Genomic DNA, 19,028 nt, shown 5'->3' on the forward strand with positions numbered 1-19,028 from the left:
GCACGCAGCCCACTCCCTGATATCCGGTTTCATTTCTTTTAGCCAGGTCTTTCAAGGCGGACCGGAGTTAGGACATCGGTTGTAATAGCGCAACAATCTAAATGAGGCTATGACCTTTCGAAATGGGGAAGAGGGCAGGGTCAAGAGAGATGTGCATGTATGTAAAGTATCCTCCAGAATGATCAATAAAGATAAGGAAAATCCGGATTGGTAAACTGGAAGTACAGAGAGTACAGTATGTGCAGGTGGACCTCTGGTGGAAGGGACTGTTTGGGGGCAGTGTGTTGCTCTATGAATGACTGAGATTACACCTTTTTGACAACTTGCAGAAACAATTGGTCTAAAGTAAGGCCTGTAGATAAGAGACCCATCCTCAAACTAGGAGTACACTTTCATTCCAGGATGAACTACTATGACTTCCCATGTGTTGCTAAGAGAAAGCAGGAGGAAGGCTGGGTTTGTCGGCATTTACATAGACCTAGTCTGCTCCTTTGTATCGCTACACAAAATATTTAGCTGCTGGGATTTTTTTTGTAAGCTGGTGTGGTCTGCTTAGAAAGCCTGTTGAAAACTCCCTGTATTTTCCATAGGCAGAGTTCTTGGAGGAGGATTGCTAACCTGGATCTAGGGGTTTCTCTTCTGGACTTAAATCGCTCCAAAGTGACATCTGCTTGGTCTTCAAAGAGATGCTCCACATCAAAGGGCTGTTCACAAGAGTATTCTGGACAGCCCCAGAAAGTCCACTGAAACATAGCAAGAGGAGAAGTGTGGCTCAATAGTTAGAGCGGCAGACCCTGATGCAGAGGTCTAGCCCGGGACCAGGGTTCAATTCCCCGCCTCGGCGGGTCTTGGGCTCAAAATTCCACGGACCTGATAATTCTCGCCTCGGTGCCTATTCCAATCATGGAGTCCCACTCTGCAACTCTGGGCAATAGCTTGCTTAATCTCCACAACGGCCCCCACAACGCTAAGGATGCCTGGCATTCACCCTGGGGGTGCCCAGGAGTGGACGCCTCACAGGGAAAGCCAGGATGGGTTCCACAGCGGTATTCGTACAAGCGCCTTGAGACCCTTGCGGGTGAGTAGTGCCCTATACAAGTATCAATTTACATTACATTAACATTACATTTACAAGTCATAACAGCTCTGTGCTACAGATGATCCAAATCAATCTGGCCACGGAGTGCACAGTTTACCGTCCTGCCTTTATAATAAGTAGATACTCAGAGGTGCTCCTATATATTTCAACTAGTTGGCTGACAGCAGGAGCTGGAGCCGGCTTTGACCAAGCCTTCTTTACTGCCTCTAAAAGAGCCATAATAAATATAAGCAATGGCTCTGAAGTTGTTGCTGACTGAGGGACTTCAATCAAAAATTTAGGTCGAAACTCTAAAATAGCTGCATTGTTCTTGAGGACTGCACAGAAGGATAACATCCGCTAGGGCAGTAAAGGGACCCCAGGTCTATATCTAGCCATGTGACAGGTCCACCTGAGATCTGTGTGCCAGCGATTCTCCCAAATCAAAACAAAAAGGAGAGGCGCTGACATGCTCCTGTCTGTTTCATGGGCCTTCTTGGAGGCCAGGTCAGAGTCTGTTTGCCCCATACTGCTAGCAATCACCAACACATTCCACTCTACATTGCTCTTCTGAAAGCAGGCCCAAGTCCTCTATTCTGAATCACTGATGAGCGCCAGAAGGATCTCTGGATCAGGTGGATGAAATTGTACTGGTGCAAGAGTTGCGGACAAGGGTTTCGCCATTGGAACAGCACCGTAAGGCACTGGAGGAACATTCAAAGAGTCGGGAGAATGCTCAGCGCCAAGGGCGAAGCTACGCATGGTCCCAAAGGGTATAATGCAGTTCCAAAGGGGACAGCCACCCACCTAAAACCTTAAACATTGGCTTGAGGAACATGGCCAGGTCGATTCTCCGCCCCAGAAACTCTAGGCAGGCTGTTGTCTGAGATTTGTGTGGTATTGGAGAAGGAAACTGCACCAAAGCTGGTGTCTGTGCCTAGGGCACCTGCGCCGGTCCGACTCCGGATCCGGACCAGGATGGGGATCGGGACAACGCAGGGGCGACACCCTTGGTGATGGCGCCGGCGGAGTGGTCGTAAGGTCGACCGGCGTCGTCACGGATCCAGGCCTGGATCCTGAGGAACCCTGCGGTGTCGGGACCGAAGTCGTAGACGGCGCCGAAGCACCCGAAGGCGCCGGAGCCACCGGCCCATTTGGGCTCCCAGACGGACCGGCGGGGCCTGAAGGCACCTCGGCGGGACCCGACTGATGGAAGCGCAACCTCATGGCCGTGAGGAAGGCGCTGATCCCCTCCGGCGTCGCGTGCAGTCAGGGACAGACTGGTGTGGAGCTGGACGCGGCGCTTGCGGCTCCGGCGGAGCCACGTGGGCGGTGTTGCCCAAACCCCCGGCTGCGTCGCACGAGCGTAGGGGGGGGGGGGGGGGGGGGAGGGGAGAGGGAGTCAGAAGAGCGATGTTGCTTCTTCAACTTCTTGTGCCTCGACTTACCTGAGGACTTGGAGCCAGACAAGTGGTGTCGACTCGCCGAGCTGTGATGTCTGCGGCCACGCGACCGGTCCTTAGACCTCCTCCTGGACCGGGACCTCGAGCGGCACGGGCCGACTGCCGGATCTCGAAGCGCTCACGGGACCGCTGCCGCCTAGCCTTCGACGTCAAAGCCCAGCAGTCGGGGCACGACATGTCATCGTGGTCAGCCCAAGGCAGTAAAGGCACAGACGGTGGGGGGTCGGTAACCAACATCATGCGGTTACAGTCGTCACAGAGTTTGAACCTGGGCATCCCTATCAGCACAGGAGTCGAGAATAGACTCGAGAAGATCAAAAAGAGATCGAAAAAGTTAGTCAAAAATTTACTAGTACTGCTCTTCCCGGATCTGTGCTTGCTGGTGCAGGAAAAATGAGGAACGGACGTCAGCGCGCTAGGGCAGCGTCTAAGTACTCAGACGACGTCATCCCGGCGCACAAGTTACTACTTGTGTAACGATATATCTGTAAGAGACATTAGTTAGTGATAGATTCCTTACCTTAGAATATCCCCAGGCGTCAGACTGGATCCGGAATTTTTTGCGTAGCAATACCCCTGCGCGCTGGTAGGCGTCGTCTGCGGCTCCGCGTCCGTCGTCGGCGTCGTGAGCGCCGGGATGACGTCGTCGGAGTATATAGACGGCGCCCATGCGCGCTGACGTCAGTTCTGATAACACAGCTTTTCCGCGCCAGATACGCAGAGCCATGATAGAACTAACACTGGTGCCATGAAACTAGGGCCCTGAAAGGGGATGACCTTAACCCTAAATATCGGTTCGCAGAACGGGGAGGATGGGAGGGCGGTAAGGAATCTATCACTAACTAATGTCTCTTACAGATATATCGTTACACAAGTAGTAACTTGTTCATCTGAAAGAAACACGTTAGTGTTAGATTCCTTACCTTAGAATAGATACCCCAGCAATACCAACCCCGGTGGTGGGTCTGCGAACCAATATCACACCAGAAAGTCCTGGAGGACGGAACGGCCAAAGAAGCCATCCCTCCGGACTTGACTGTCCAGGCAGCAGTGTCTTGCGAACGTGTGCAGCGAGGCCCACGTGGCTGCCTGACAGATGTCCTGCAGGGGGACACCGCGGCCCAGGGCAGTTGTCGTTGCCGTGGCCCGAGTGGAGTGAGCCCGCAATCCAGCCGGGGGCTCCTTCCTCGCCATGGAGTAGCATGCTTGGATGCACAAGATGATCCACCTAGAGATGGTCCTCTTGTGTACAGCCTTCCCCTTCTTCGCGCCCACGTAACCAACGAAGAGTTGGTCATCCACCCGGAATTGGCGAGTGCGGTCTAGGTAGTAGGAGAGCGCACGTTTTGGATCCAGACGGTGGAGCCTCTCCTCCTCTTTCGAGGGATGCGGAGGCGGAAAGAAGGTGGGCAAAGTGATGGACTGCCCGATGTGGAAGGCCGTGACAACCTTGGGCAGAAAGGAAGGTCGTGTACGCAACACCACCTTATCAGGATGTACAGACAGGAAAGGTGGAGTAGAAGAAAGAGCCTGGAGCTCACTCACCCTCCTGGCAGAGGTGATGGCAACCAGGAAGGCCGTCTTTAGAGTAAGGAGACGAAGAGGGCAGTTATGAAGTGGCTCAAAGGGAGCACACATCAGATAGGTGAGAACAAGATTCAAGTCCCACTGGGGCATCACGAAGGGAACAGGAGGGAACATGTGCGTGATGCCCTTCAGAAATCTACTCACAATAGGGGACTTGAATAAAGAAGGCTGATCCGGTAGCCTCAAGAAGGCTGATAGAGCAGAAAGGTACCCTTTAAGAGTGCCCAGAGCAGAGCCCTGCTGGGCAAGGGAAAGAAGAAAGAGCAGCACTTCCGAAAGGGGTGCAGAGAGAGGATCCACAGCCTTTGCTGTGCACCATGCCACAAATCTGTTCCACCGGCAGGCGTATACCGACTTTGTGGAGGGACGCCTGGCTGCCAGAATGATATCACAGACTTCGGGAGGCAAGTCAAATGGCCTCAACTGCCGCCGCTCAATCTCCAAGCTTGTAGGTGGAGACTGGACAGGTTCGGGTGCAGGACCGTCCCCTGCTGCTGCGACAGAAGGTCCTCCCGAAGAGGCAGACGAATCGGGGGATCGACTGACATGCTGAGTAGCTCGGGATACCAGTATCTTCGTGCCCAGTCCGGAGCCACAAGGACGACCTGGGCCCGGTCGCGCCTGATCTTCTTCAGCACTCTGGGCAGAAGTGGTATAGGCGGAAAGGCGTACAACAGACCGCAGCTCCACTCGCGACGAAAAGCGTCTCCGAGCGAGTGCCGCCTTGGAAATTCCAACGCGCAGAACTGCTGACATTGCGCGTTCTCTTCTGTGGCGAATAGATCTAACCAAGGCTCTCCCCACTGTCGAAAGAGACCTTGCGCCACGTCCGAGTTCAGACGCCATTCGTGATCCATCATGCACCGGCGGCTGAGTTCGTCCGCCCTGGCATTCAGAGAGCCTGCCAGGTGTTTAACCACCAGGGTCACGCCCTGATGTTCCAGCCACTGCCAGAGGCGCAGAGCCTCCTGGCAAAGGGTCCACGACCCCACACCGCCCTGTTTGTTGCAGTACCACATGGCGGTGGTGTTGTCGGTGAACACTTGCACCACGCTCCCCCTGACAGAGGGGAGGAATGCCTTCAGTGCAAGACGAATCGCCCTCAGCTCCAGAAGGTTGATGTGGAGCCGGGACTCCGCCGGAGACCAGAGGCCTCTGATCTCCGCCTCTCCCATGTGGCCTCCCCAGCCCTGGAGGGACGCGTCCGTCACAACTACGTGCTCCGGCTGGGGTAGGGAGAGGGGTCTGCCACTGACCCAGTCGTGGTCCGTGAGCCACCACTGCAGTTGCATCGCAGTGCCCTCTGAGATCAGGACATGATCGGACAGGTTGCCCTGATGCTGGGCCCACTGAAACTTCAGGTCCCACTGCAGAGCCCGCATCCGCCACCTGGCGTGACGCACCAGAAGGATGCAGGAGGCCATCAGCCCCAGAAGCCGCAGCGTCAACCTGACCGAGACCCGGGATAACGGCCTGAAGACAGGAATCAGAGCCTGAATATCCCGAACCCGCTGTTCGGGTGGGTAAACCCGAAACTGCGCCGAGTCGAGAACCGCTCCGATGAAGAGGAGCCTTTGAGAGGGACACAGGTGTGACTTCGGCACATTGATGGAGAACCCCTGCAAGTGCAGGAGGTCGGCCGTAGTCTGGAGGTGGCTGACGACTGTCTGGGGCGAGCCCGCCTTCAACAACCAGTCGTCGAGGTAGGGGAAGACTGATACCCCCTGCCTGCGCAGATGGGCTGCGACCACCGCCATCACCTTCGTGAACACCCGTGGGGCGCTGGCAAGGCCGAAGGGGAGCACGGTAAACTGAAAGTGCTCGTGGCCTACCATGAACCGTAGGTAACGCCGGTGGGCCGGCAGGACGGGGATGTGGAAATAGGCGTCCTGCAAGTCCAACGCTACCATCCAGTCTCCTGGGTCCAGGGCAGCCAGGACCTGAGCCAAAGTGAGCATCTTTAACTTCTCCGTCCGGAGGAAGCCGTTGACGTTCCGCAGATCCAAGATAGGGCGTAGGCCCCCTTTGCCCTTCTTGGGTACCAGAAAGTAGTGGGAGTAACAGCCACGTCCTACTTCTGGCCCAGGAACGCGCTCGATGGCCCTCTTGGCCAAGAGGGCCGAAACTTCCTCTTGCAGAAGTTGCAAGTGATCCCCCGACACACGGTGGTATTGAGGTGGCATGGATGGAGGGGAAGACTCGAAGGGGAGGGAGAAACCCCTTCGGACAATTTGCAGCACCCACCTGTCCGAAGTGACTGTATGCCAGTGGGAGAGGTGATGGCGAACCCTGCCTCCCACGGGCGTCACATGGGCCTGAAAACTCGGACTAGGAAGGTTTTGAGGCGGGGGCTGCTGAGGGAGGTGTGGACTGGCCTCGCCGCTGACCCCGACCACCGCCGCGGCGGTTCCCACGTCCGCCACCGCGCTGCTGGACATTTTGCGGCGTGTGGCTGGCGGTCCGTGGTGGGGCGCCCCTTCCGTGGCCACGAAAGGAGCGAAAGGCACCCGATTGCTGGCGTGGGGCCGTAAGACCCAAGGACTTGGCCGTGGCCCTGGAGTCCTTGAAACGTTCCAGCGCATGGTCTGCCTTGTCGCCGAAGAGGCGACGGCCATCAAACGGCATGTCCAGGAGGGTGGCCTGGACATCGGCCGAGAAGTTGGCGGACCTCAACCAGGCGTGGCGTCGAACCGCCACCGTCGTTGCCATCGCCCTGCCCAGTGAGTCCGTGGTATCCAGCCCACACCGGATAGAAAAACGTGCCGCATCTCGGCCGTCCGCAAGGGTTTGGCTGAGTTTAGCCCTGACCTCCTCAGGGCATTGTGGCAGCACCTCCGCAACCGTGTCCCACAGAGTGTGGGTGTAGCGGCCCAAGAGACAGTTGGTGTTCACTGACCGTAGCCCTAGGCTCACAGACGAGAAGACCTTCTTCCCGAACTGTTCATATCTCTTGGATTCCCTGTCGGGCGGGGCCGACGGGAATGCGGTCTGGGAGTTAGAGGCCTGGATGACCAGGCTCTCGGGGGTGGGATGGGTGGACAAAAAGCATGGGTCGCCCGGTGCCGGGCGGTAGCGTCTGGCCACGTTCCTGTCCACAGGGGGGCCTGTGGCGGGCTTGGACCAAGTGCCCAGAAGAACGTCACACAAGGCCTCGTTGAACGGCAGGAGGGGCTCCGCGGAGCCGGACTGCTGTTTGAGGACCTCAGTGAGGAGATTAGTCCTCACGGCCGCGACGGGGAGCTGAAGGTTTAAGGCATTAGCTGCCTTCGTCAACACTACACTGTAAGCAGAACCCGCCTCCGAAGCCACAGTCGGGGGCGACGTAAATCCAGTGTCTGGCGAGGTGTCAATACCACTGGCCTCCCCAAGCTCATATGTCCAGTCCTGATGTGACTGGCAATCACGTGCCAGAGGGTCCTCGGACCCCTCCCATTGCTCCTCGTCACCCGGCTCCTGGAGACCAGGATTAACAGCCAGGGCCTCCTCGTGGAGATAGAACTCTCCGAAGGCCGACGGAATCGGCGCCCAGCGGCGCCCCTCCGACTCCTGAGGAGGACCGTAGGAAACATTGGGGGAGGCAACCACATCGGCTGCCGGGGACGACACCTGAAGGGACGGCGCCGGCGAGGTCGTAGGGTCGACCGGCGAGGTCCCGGATCCGGAGCCGGATCCAGCGAGGTCGTGCGGCGCCGGGACCGAAGTCGCCAGCGGCGCCGGGCCCGAAGTACCCGACGTCGTCGGGGCCGAAGCGCCCGACCCGGAAGGACCTCCAGACGGAGCCGATCGGCCCGAAGGCGCCACGGGAACCGACTGAGGAGGGAGGGCCCTCATGGCCATGAGGTACCTCTCGACCTCCTCCTGCGACGCGCCGTGCCCAGGGACCCGAAGGTGTGGGGCAGGCGGCGACGCTTGCGACTCCCGCGGAGCCGCGTGGGCGGTGTCGCCCGAGTCCCCGGTCGCATCGTGCGAGCGACGGGGCGGGTCGGAGGATCGATGGTGTCGCTCCGACCTCTCATGCCTCTTACCTGAGGACTTGGAACCAGACGATCGGTGTCCACTCCCGGAACGTCGATGACTCCGACCTCGCGACCTGTCCCTCGACCTCCCGTGGGACCGGGACCGGGACCTGGAGCGGCGCGGGGCCGACTGCCTCAGCTCGAGACGCTTGCGGGACCGCTCCCGCCTAGCCTTCGACGTCAGGGCCCGGCAGTCGGAGCAGGTTCGATCGTCGTGGTCGAGGCCTAAGCACTTCAGGCACCGGCGATGGGGGTCCGTGACCGACATGAGTCGGCCGCACTTCGAGCAAGGCTTGAACCCGGGCATCCCTGGCACCGATAGTCGAGAATCGACTAAATAGAGGATCAAAAAGATCAAAAAAGTTTTCAGTCAAAAAGTGACTGGGGTAGAGCTTCTTCCGGATCTGCGCTAGCTGGCGCGGAAAAAAGAAGAACTGATGTCAGCGCGCATGGGCGCCGTCTATATACTCCGACGACGTCATCCCGGCGCTCACGACGCAGACGACGGACGCGGAGCCGCAGACGACGCCTACCAGCGCGCAGGGGTATTGCTACGCAAAAATTTCCGGATCCAGTCTGACGCCTGGGGATATTCTAAGGTAAGGAATCTATCACTAACGTGTCTCTTTCAGATGATCACGACACAGACATGGAGCCGCAGACTATGGCTACCGAAACGCAGGGGTACTGCTACGCAAAACTTTCCAGATCCAGTCTGACGCCTGGGGATATTCCGAGGTAAGGAATCTAACACTAACCTGTTTCTTTCAGATTGGCATCTCTGGCCACAGGTCAGCCCCGTGTCTACCATCTTGCAGATGGCAGGCACGCCCCAATCAGGATTAGGGATTGTGCTCACACCCCCAAGTGGGGTGAGCACACTAAGGGTGCAATCACCCCAAGGCCAGTAGCCCATTGGCTACTGACCTGGAGACCCCTAAAACGCCTACTAAATACAGTATTCAGGGGGCAGTCCTGAATCAAGAAGTCAGACAAGAACCTGCAACAAGAAAAGAAGAACACACACAGCCGTACCAAAGCTAACAAGAGGAAGACAACCCCTGACTTGACCCAGCCATACCGGCCTGTCTCCAACTCGAACCTGCTCCTGCAAAATCCTGTGTGAGTTCTGCAGCCAGCAAACTCGAAAACCCAGGAGGACCTGCCTGCCTTAAACCACAAAGACTGTTTCCCGTGAACACCAGATTTGTTCAAACAGACTCCAGTTCTGCAAGGGTCAGCAGGTCTGCGCCACTCTGCACTAGACGCCCACAGCCAGAGTTAAAGTGGCCCAACACCAAGAGGAGGTCCCCCGGCGATCCTGACCCAAGATCCGGTGACACCTGACCTGCCTCTAGCCAACGCCTGCAGCTTCAAACCAGAAGGTACCCCCCCCCCCCCAACCGCGACCAAGAGCTGGTAAGAAGATCTGACCCTAAAACGCACTCCTGCACTAGACACCCCACGGCCTTGGGTGGCCCAACCAACGGGGCCTAACCAACCCCCAGGATCTCAACTTAACTCTCCAATTGGTGGTCACACCCAGAAGACCTTCAGCTCAGAGCATGCAGTGCTTTTGCAAACCAGAGACTCCCCATTGAAAGCAACAGGGCTTCCGATGCCAAAACAGCACCCTGCACCCGGCCGCCCCACTGCAGCAGAGGATGCATCTTTTGTTCAGGCCTAAACCCCCATTTGCCCAGAGCTTAGGTCCAGGAGATTTGCTCTCACAACCCAGTGGCCTGCTCATCAGCAGCCACCAACCGGAGGCCCTATATCTTTCATTGGATAAGATTGGGCCTCAGCACTCCGCACCCGGCTGCCCAAGTGCCGCTGAGGGTGTAACAAGAGTGCATCCTTGACCTTGGGGGACGCCAGAGTCTAACCCCAGAACACAAACTGCCACAACAAAGTAAAACCGATAACACTATTTTCCTCCATAGGATAACATTGACTGTTTTTCTATGAAAAGTTCAAATGTGGAGTTGGAAAACCTAAAGAAATTCTTTAAAATTGTACTAACAAAAACGCTTTAAATTATCTGTTTACAGGAAATGTCCCAGTGCAGTATCCAGGCATACTGCACTGTGTAAGAAAAGTTATCTTGAAAGTAACATGCCTGTAATTTTACTACAAATCCTATACAAAGTATATATACTGTATCCTGAAAAAGATTCCATTATCAGTAACACTATTGTGATCAAATCAAAATACATTTACAATTCAAACTGTGTTACAACTGTATATTTACTACAAAGTATTTATCACAAACCTGTGCCAGGCTTGCTTGGTTCTAGGAAATAAAATAATTAAAAGAATATTTTTATACAAAAACAATTGGTCTGAAGTTCAGTCTTTGAGTGTGTACAACAAATGCTCAACATTGTCCTCTGCTAAAGTCTTACTGTCCGACCACACTACCACAAATAGAGTGACGTGCTATCTACTTTACCTTTGCCTACCTTTTGGGTTCCACTGGACTCTGTGCACACTATACTTCACTTTGGTATAGTACATACAGAGACAGCTTCCTACACATGGGTCTTGAGGGCAACACTGGTTATAAAACGGATCAAACAAAATTATGTTTAATTTGATGAACGAGTTAAAGTCATTTAGAAAGTGCAACTGCAACTTAAAAGGGTGTCAATGCGCAAAGTCCTAGGGGGCAGAAAGATCTTTAGTTACTTTCAAAGAATAAAGGTCCAATTACTACTTTGGCGGTCCTGGAGTGGGGCACCACGCCGCCGCCCGGCTCCAAGCCCGCCAAAGCCATATGCGCACCGCCCGCCGGATGTAGAGTTAAAATCCGGTAGTCAGTCCTGGAGGTGCTGGGCCACAGTGCTGCCTTTCAAAGACTTGTAGGCGAGCCTTAGAAAGGCACTGCCATGGGCCAGCCAGAGTGCGTTTCAGTACATCATGGACTGTAAAGTCTGTGCAGTCCTGGAACTGGAGGTGCAGAAAGACAGGGGAGAAAAACACCATGTGCCCCACTGCACGCATCCCTGTGCACGGGGGCATGACCCTATCTTTCCTCACCGCCAGCAGTAACATGAAGGAAGAACCTCCATGACACCACTGGCAGAAAGAAAAGTTGTAATATGCTTGGCTGTGCCTTCAGCGCACCACCAAGCATAATGCTGCCCTCAGACTGTCAATGGGACATCCACGGACCGTAGCTCCCTGGCGGTTGTGGTGGTCTTGTGGCAGTCCAACTGGTTCAGTTGTAATGCTGCAGGCGGTGTAGCGGTTGTCAGACCAACACCCAGTCTATGGCCCCTAATTAAGCCTTTAGTGATTTGTTTGGGCCCCGAGAAACAGGGGGATGTTGCTCCAGGCTGTAGCCATCTGAAAAGGGAATACTAACAAGCATTTGCAATGCAATAGGTCTCGCATTAGGAAAGTGAGCTATTGTTATTGTAAATGACATTTTTTTTAACCGCTTCTGCGCTACCGCGTTTTCCCGCTGTGCGCTGGATTTTCAAAAATCGCGGGTTACGTGACAAAGCCAGCTTGTCATGCGCGTAGCGCAGGTAACGCCCATGACGAGCTGGCTTTGTCATCCGCGCGGAAGTGGTTAATGTGTTGGCTTTGAAAATATATAAATTAATAGCATTTTTATTCACAAAGCCAATAGCTTACACTTTCCTAATGCGAGTCCTATTGGCTATGGCAATGCTTGTTGGTAGAAAGCAAGGACAGTGCTGTTGTGGTGGTGTCCCCGAGTGATGTGGTGGTGTCCCCGAGTGATGTGGAGTTGGAGGTTGTTGCAGGTAGCCCTGGTGCTCGGAAGTTGAGATCTGTGGTTAGCGACAGTATTACTGTAGACCGCAGCGGCAGGTGCCCATGTACCAATGTTATAATGCATAATGTACAGATAAGTAGTTACAAAAACACGCCCTAGTGTAAGCGCCTCTGTAAGCGTGAAAGCGTAATGGAACTTGGAAGCTTTTGAAAAGTCATAGAAGCTGTGCTGTATGCAGCAAATCGTAGCGCCTGGGCGCTATACAAATGACGACAGAAGAACATCTACTAGCGCATTATATTGAGTACGTTTTTTTACACGAAGCGAAACACAGCTGTGGGTTAAAAAGTGAGCGTGAATGTATTATAGAACCGAAAGCTAATCTAAGCACTCTGTGAAGATGTATAGTGAAATAGACACGAAAGTCAAGTGAGACTGCAGGGCCTAAGAATTGTGAGAAACTGTATTTTTACACAGGATGTTTGATACTTTAATACAGTGAGTGAATATCGTGGCAGCAATAGTGAAGCAGCCCAGAGGCATAGCGCGCCTTGCGTGGCAGTATGGAAGTTAGAAGACGCATTGGCATTAGAGAAGTAGCATGGCTGCTAGTGTGCCCGTGTGCTGTCCGTGCCATGTGGCTATTCAAGCAGTCATGTTTGACACTGCTTATGCCCCTTGTTACTTGCCATGATTTTATATAACGTGGACAGCATGGAGCCGCAGCAACGTTGTAAGTAATATTCATATTGTTGATGGTAGCAAATGAAAGGTAGGTAGGAAGATGTTATTTTTAATACAGTAACTATGTTTTTCCTAACTGTTTCTGCCTTTGCATTAGCTTTGACCTAAGTAAATCTAAACAGATTAGGCAGATTGGTATGTGGCCACCATAAATATAAAGCTTTGCGTCCAGCACCATGTAAAACCATATACACTGCAAAAGGTATGTATTTTAGTGGTGTGCAGGATAATAAAAAAAGCGCACATACGGTATGAGCTGTATTTAAACCAAAGTGACCAAAACAATTTGCAAACGCTATACTTTATCCGCGCTATATAAATGTTGTGGTTGCTATTATCAAAGTTAAAGACAGAGAAAAGACGTGCTGCTATAAATCTAAAGCTTGCGTGGTCACGGTAGCCTACGAACAACGTAAACCAGCAGAATAAACACTGTGAATGAAATAAAGGCAGACAACACCAAAAAGAGTATACATAGTGTTTGTAATGTGCGCGTGCTTTACACCTAATTACACGGAGATAGCAGCAATCGCAACAATTAGAGTAGAAGCTACACAGAGTAAAGAGAGGGCAGAAAAAGTGTTTGTAATGCCCAGTTCGTTCGCACCCAAGTAGACTGAAATGTTAGGATGGCACTGAAGTGAATGCATAGAACACAACAAAGAGTATGCAGACGCGATGCTTATCACCATTGCGGCCATACGACTTAGTAATTCAGAGTGGGCTGTTAGACATAGAAGTGAATAGAGAAGGCTTGCAAGTAAACAAGCTAAACAAAGGTAGACAACCTGTTTGTGACGGGAGCTTGCTTTGCATGCAAGTAAATGGGCATGGCAGGAAAACAAATAGTGTGAATGTAAAGTAAGTCACCAAGGTACAAAATATGCTGGACAGCCTGCTTGTGACAAGAGCTTGCTCTTTCTATTACTACAGTTTGTAATGCGCGTGGTCTGTTTATTCAAAAATGGAGATTTTAGCCAAATAAAGAATGTGAGCTAAATCTTAATAGCAGTGTAAACACAGGGGCAGGCGCAGTACCACACCGAACTATAACAAACGGAATGGACAGAGTTTATTTTATTGATCTGTGGGGGTGAAAGGTTGAGTCAGGTTCTCATGGAAGAGCACTAGTGGCATACAGGCTACAGCCCATCTGCAGCAAGCACACGAAGCAACTGAGCTATCTTACATAAATTAAATCTCCATGTGTACACCGGGTTGACCCTCGTGAAAAGTACTCTTCTCAAATGCACTAAATGCTGTTAAAAGTGCAGTTTACGGACAGGGCTACACCCTGCTGCTGTCACTCAGCGGCAGCCCCGCCTGACGCTTTGTTTGGGACGAGGAATGAGTTTGCACCTGCCATGTCTCCGTTTCAGGCCTACCAAGCCTCGGTATTCGCACCTGCAAGAAGTCACTGCTGCCTCAAAAGCGTTTGCAGCGGCCAGACCGTGGTGTCCGTGCCCACAGCGCCTAGAGACCCTGAAGTCAAGTCAGACTCTTGTGTTCACAAACACCAAACCATGGCTTGAGCACACAGGCCTTCGAGGTTGCACCGGCCAGGCCTTGGCATTTTCCTCTTTCAGACCTCAATGGTGTTAGCACCTGTCAGCGCTCGGTGACTGCACCAGCCGGGCAGGCCTCGTTGTTTGCACATGTCAGGCCTCTTTGCACCAGCTAGTCAGGCCTTGTGTTTGTATATGCCAGGCCTCTTTGCAGCAGCCAGGCAGGCCTCAGTGTTTGCACATATCAGGCCTCGGTATTTGCACACAACAGGCCTCAGTGTTTGCACAGGTCAGCCAGGCCTCATTGTTTGCATATGTCAGGCCTATTTTTCTGCACCAGTCAGTCAGGGCTCGGTGATTAACCAGCCAGTCAGTTCTAGGCGTAGGCACACATGAGGCCTCAGTGTTTACATATGTCAGTCAGGCCTCGGTGTTTGCACACTTTGCCTATATGGCTGCACCAGCCAGTCAGGGCTCGGTGTGGGCACAAGTCAGGCCTCATTGTTTTTACATAGGTCAGTCAGGCCTCCGTGTTTAAATAGGTCAGTCGGGCCTCGTTTGCACACGTCAGGCCTATTTGCACTAGCCAGTCAGGCCTTGGTGTGGGCACCAGCAAGTCACAGTCAGGCCTCGGTGTTTGCACTCACAATGCCTCCCTGTTTTCCAGCTGTCAGGCCTCGGTACTTCCAGTGGCCTTCACTACCCCACAAACTGGCAGATCAAACGCCAGTCCGGCGCAGACCGGGGCTTGATCCATACAGATTAGTGCGCTTTGGGGCAGCTTTAACGATAATCCCGCTGCAGACGGCATCATTTACATGTCAATAACCTGAGATGAAAGCAGCATCACTCGGGGAGGCGGCTGACTCACGGAACCTCTCAGGCCGGCTTTCGAGGCCTGGGCAGGGGTGCTTGGGGGCGGAGAGGCCGCTGGGCACCACTGCTGTCACACACGAATGAGACGGCGGGAGGTGCGTGTGCATGAGATGGGGCGCAGGGGTGATGGACAGTGGGCGAGAGACAAAGCGGTAGAAGGGACACGGGGAGAGTCGTGAGTGACAAAGTGACTAGGGGCGGGACCAAGTGAGACAGTGAGAGAAGCGAGATGGGTTAGAGGGGTAGAGACCAGTGGTCGAAGTGGGCGGGAACGGCAGGGCACGGCGTGCCCCTACTTTGATTCTGTAGATTCCCTTCCCCTACTTTTTTATTATGAACATGCACCCCTGGACGTCAGGAATATTTTGTTCGTGGACGGGCGGGGAGCAGAGAAGGAAAAGGTCTCCGTCTCTTACTTCCTGCCCAGACAAGACAAGGATGGTGTCCACTTCTGCTATGCCGTTGTCCGTTTCTGCTGTGCAACTGGCAGCTGCCCCCTCTTTCTTACTCCTATTCCCTCTTGTTCTGTCTAACTCCTCACTTTTCCGAAAATCATGAATCACGAAATGGTTCTCACCGTCTCTTCCTGTCGTCCATTTGTACCCCTGTGAAATGGATGCAAAAAAGACCACCACTTTTGCTGGAAATGCCGTTTTGACATTTTTCTATTCCAAAGTGCAGCCTCGGGAATAAAATGTTCAAACTCTGAAAAATAATTAAATAAAGTAAGATGGAGTGTTCTTAAAGTGGCCAGATAATTTTTTTCAAACCCAAACACATTGGCGCCACTTCTCAGAGTTTGCCAGTAAAGCGCTACTTTTGTTTTCTTGTCTTTCTTTGAACAGCATTGTTTTCCTCCAGTACCTCCTACCTGGAGGCAGGGCAGGCGCTAGGCTTGGGCAGTGTGGGCAGCTGCCCAGGGCCTGGCACTCTGCCTGCCAGGATGGGACCCCCCACAATGGCAATTAACACCTCTAGTTCTCGTGTACGTCTGCTGATCAGAGTGAAAGAAATGCTTCACAAACGGGCTCATGGGAGGGGGGTCCCCCCTCCTGGGGCCTCTAAGGGATGGTGTGGGAAGGCGTAGGGGAGGGTACACCTCTCAGGCAGCCAGTTCAGAGACTCTACAGGGCGCCCATTGTCAACACTTTAGCGCGCACAGGTTTAACTCAGCCCCCAAGCAATTCTCACACCTCGAAATGGGCTGTACAAGAGTTGCTTGGGATGGTTGAGAAGAGGAGATGCGGCCCAAGCGGAGTCTGCACAAAGCAGCTTCCCTGAGATCAGAAGGTGTCACTTATGTAGATTTCAGGGGCCTCCGACATTCCCTTTTGCCTAGGGCCCCGAAAATCCTAGGAACGGCCCTGCCTGGAGGTGCTGCAATACCTGGTTGATGGGTGGATTGGAAAACAAAATGTGTACGGCGGGTTTGTGTTCACAAATGTGGTCTTTTGAAACCATACTGCTTACGTTTTGTAAGCATATAAGAAGTGGACATTGAAATGGGTCCTTTCTGGGCCCTGTAGTTATGTCCTTAACTTTTCAGGCAAAAATACTTGTTGATTTCTGAATAATGACTGTAAAAGCGTTAAGTTCACCATGTTCCTGCTTACATTTTACATGCTTTATTAAATCTTTCATTCCTTATGAGTGTTTGCTTTTTCCAGGATGTTGTTACCTTTTCTTTTTGGCAGCATATTGCTCTTGCCTAGTGTGTAATTTGAATTGAGTCGCATCCAGTTATTTATAGCAGGTCAAATTGGATTGTAGCTGAAGGCAGTAGGAGTTTCTCTCAGTGGGGCAGTATGGTGGTCAGTGAGGGAGCAGATGTAGCACTGGGGGCAGAGCTGCTAAATTTAGAACTGGGGAACCAGGTTCAGCCTTCATGAACAGTCCCCCAGACCAATCTCCTGAGGGAGCACATTCCCATGCCAGACCTTAGAAGGCACCAGAAAAGCCCTGGTGTGTTAGCACCGGCAGGTGGACCTAGCAGTGGCAAGTGTGGATTCACCTTGAAGGCTTGCCCACCACAATCCATACTGAAGTTCACCTCCAGTCTTGCGGGCAGGCCTACGAAGTAGCAGACCCTAGAGCAATAGTAACTGCCACTGAGGTCACAGGACTCCTGAGAAGAGCTGGCTCTAGGGCGGTGAGACTGGTGTGACCGCAACGGGCGCTGACTTTAAGTGGGGGAGCTATTTTCGGCAATAATAAAAATGTCATGATAACTCTGATGAATAAACTGATGAATAAACTTCTTCCTAGAGCGAGATCGGAGATTTGTCTAGTGGAAGTTTTGACTCATGGAAAGATAGTGCAGAGGGTTAATGTGCCTGCTGCAAAGAAAATGTACCAGGCCCATCACAAAGTGCACATATTGTAAATAGGTCAGTGGGTTACTGCTTTTGTCAGTGAGATCCTTATGCTCCTTGCAGTTTATAAGTTAAAATCCTAACAAAGAACAGTGAGCTATTAACTTTCATCTAAGAGCTGCATACAAACTGCAAGGTATAAACTAGAGCGTTATGGTTTTTTCCCTAAGTCTTTGATTATCCTAATGTTGCAAAAAGTGTTATTTTTGATACCAATCAATAATGATTTTTAAAGAGAACCCCCAATCATGGTATTAAGTTTTAAATTCAGAGTTTGTGTTTCTACAGGCAAATCACTATTAAACTATACTTTCTACTAGTGTGGTTGTCATGTGACTCCTACACCTTGCAGTCCTTTGTCTTATGTAACATTTCCTATACAGTCATTTACACACGTAAAATTGATTGTCTCTGTGTATATTGCTGACGACAAACTCCATGGCTCGGAAACAAATGGCTCGTGCTTCCGCTTTTAAGCATTTTTGGGACATTCTGTGATTAAAATAAATTCACAAAGTGGAAAAGTTTTCTAATGTCAATATTTCATATTACTCATTAAATAATCATGTGTATCCATTGGTTGAATTACATAACATAATAAGCTGTAACTGGTGTGAGAAGGTGGCCTGATATGCAGTGCTCACTATTCTAGTGAACACTATGTATCAGTCCAGCAACCCTTATTGATGATTGGTTGTAAGTCAACCTTATAGACCAGCTATCCTAGTAGCGTGGATACGAGCAGTCTAAGGCTAAAGACTCGAGAGGGCGCGTTAAGCCAGCTGTTTACCACACATATACCCCTTGAATACCAAGTGAAAGGACACCACACAAGTGTTATGAAAATAAACAGTTATTTATTTAAAGATCACAACAGCCCTGTACTCTTTATGAGGACAGGGTACTAAGCACAAACCAAAACTCTTACAAAAATACTTAAGTTAGCACAGTATATACAAATGCCCGAGGGGCACGGAAAACCATATACTCTGAAAGTGGAATGCGAAATTCCTAGCAGGTAAGTACAGTACTAATAGCTTTTGGAATCGCTAGGACTTGACTAGGGAATCGTTAGATTATGTCTAGGAGGCCTAGGGGACTCGGGTGCAGTGTGTGCACTCTCACGCGAGATGCGGGACAAAAGTCTATGGTAGCTAGGAATTAGAAAGTTAGTGTTCTCGGGCGAACCCGACCTGGTAGGGAGAAAACGAAAGTAGATTCTGACCCTTGGATAGTGAGGCTATGCTGGGGCACCGAAATGCCGAAGTTACCTAGCCCAGGGGCTGCAGCTGCATAGGTCTGAAAAGACGTCGGGAATCCTCGTAGACGGACCAGGAGCCGGAAGAAAAGATGCTGGCCGGTGACCAGTGAAGAAAGTTCAGTCGGATCCAAGCCTGGATCTTGAAGATAGATGACACCTGAAAGCAGAGGGGACCAAGTTCGAGACTACTAGCCAGTAGTCAGTGGGCACCAGGAGGGCACCGGATGGTAGCCACCTCGACTAGGTGAGTGGGTGACGCTTGACTCGAAGATCTCACGGACCAGGAGGCGTTGTCGGCGACCAGGATGGAGGATCGAGCTGTCCCACGAAGATAGAAGCTGTCGGCGTCGCTGGACCCAGGATTGGGCAACAAAGCCTTGG

The 19,028-nt window shown here is 52.2% G+C and overlaps 1 protein-coding gene across 2 annotated transcripts in view; it reads right to left on the bottom strand.

Annotated features, from left to right (window-relative positions):
- Window positions 1–19,028, bottom strand: part of TPR (translocated promoter region, nuclear basket protein) — a 684,526-nt gene that overhangs the window by 483,947 nt on the left and 181,551 nt on the right. The gene's annotated exons all lie outside the window — the stretch shown is intronic.

Source organism: Lissotriton vulgaris, chromosome 1_1 (genome assembly GCF_964263255.1).
Source record: "Lissotriton vulgaris chromosome 1_1, aLisVul1.2, whole genome shotgun sequence".
Taxonomy (NCBI): domain Eukaryota; kingdom Metazoa; phylum Chordata; class Amphibia; order Caudata; family Salamandridae; genus Lissotriton; species Lissotriton vulgaris.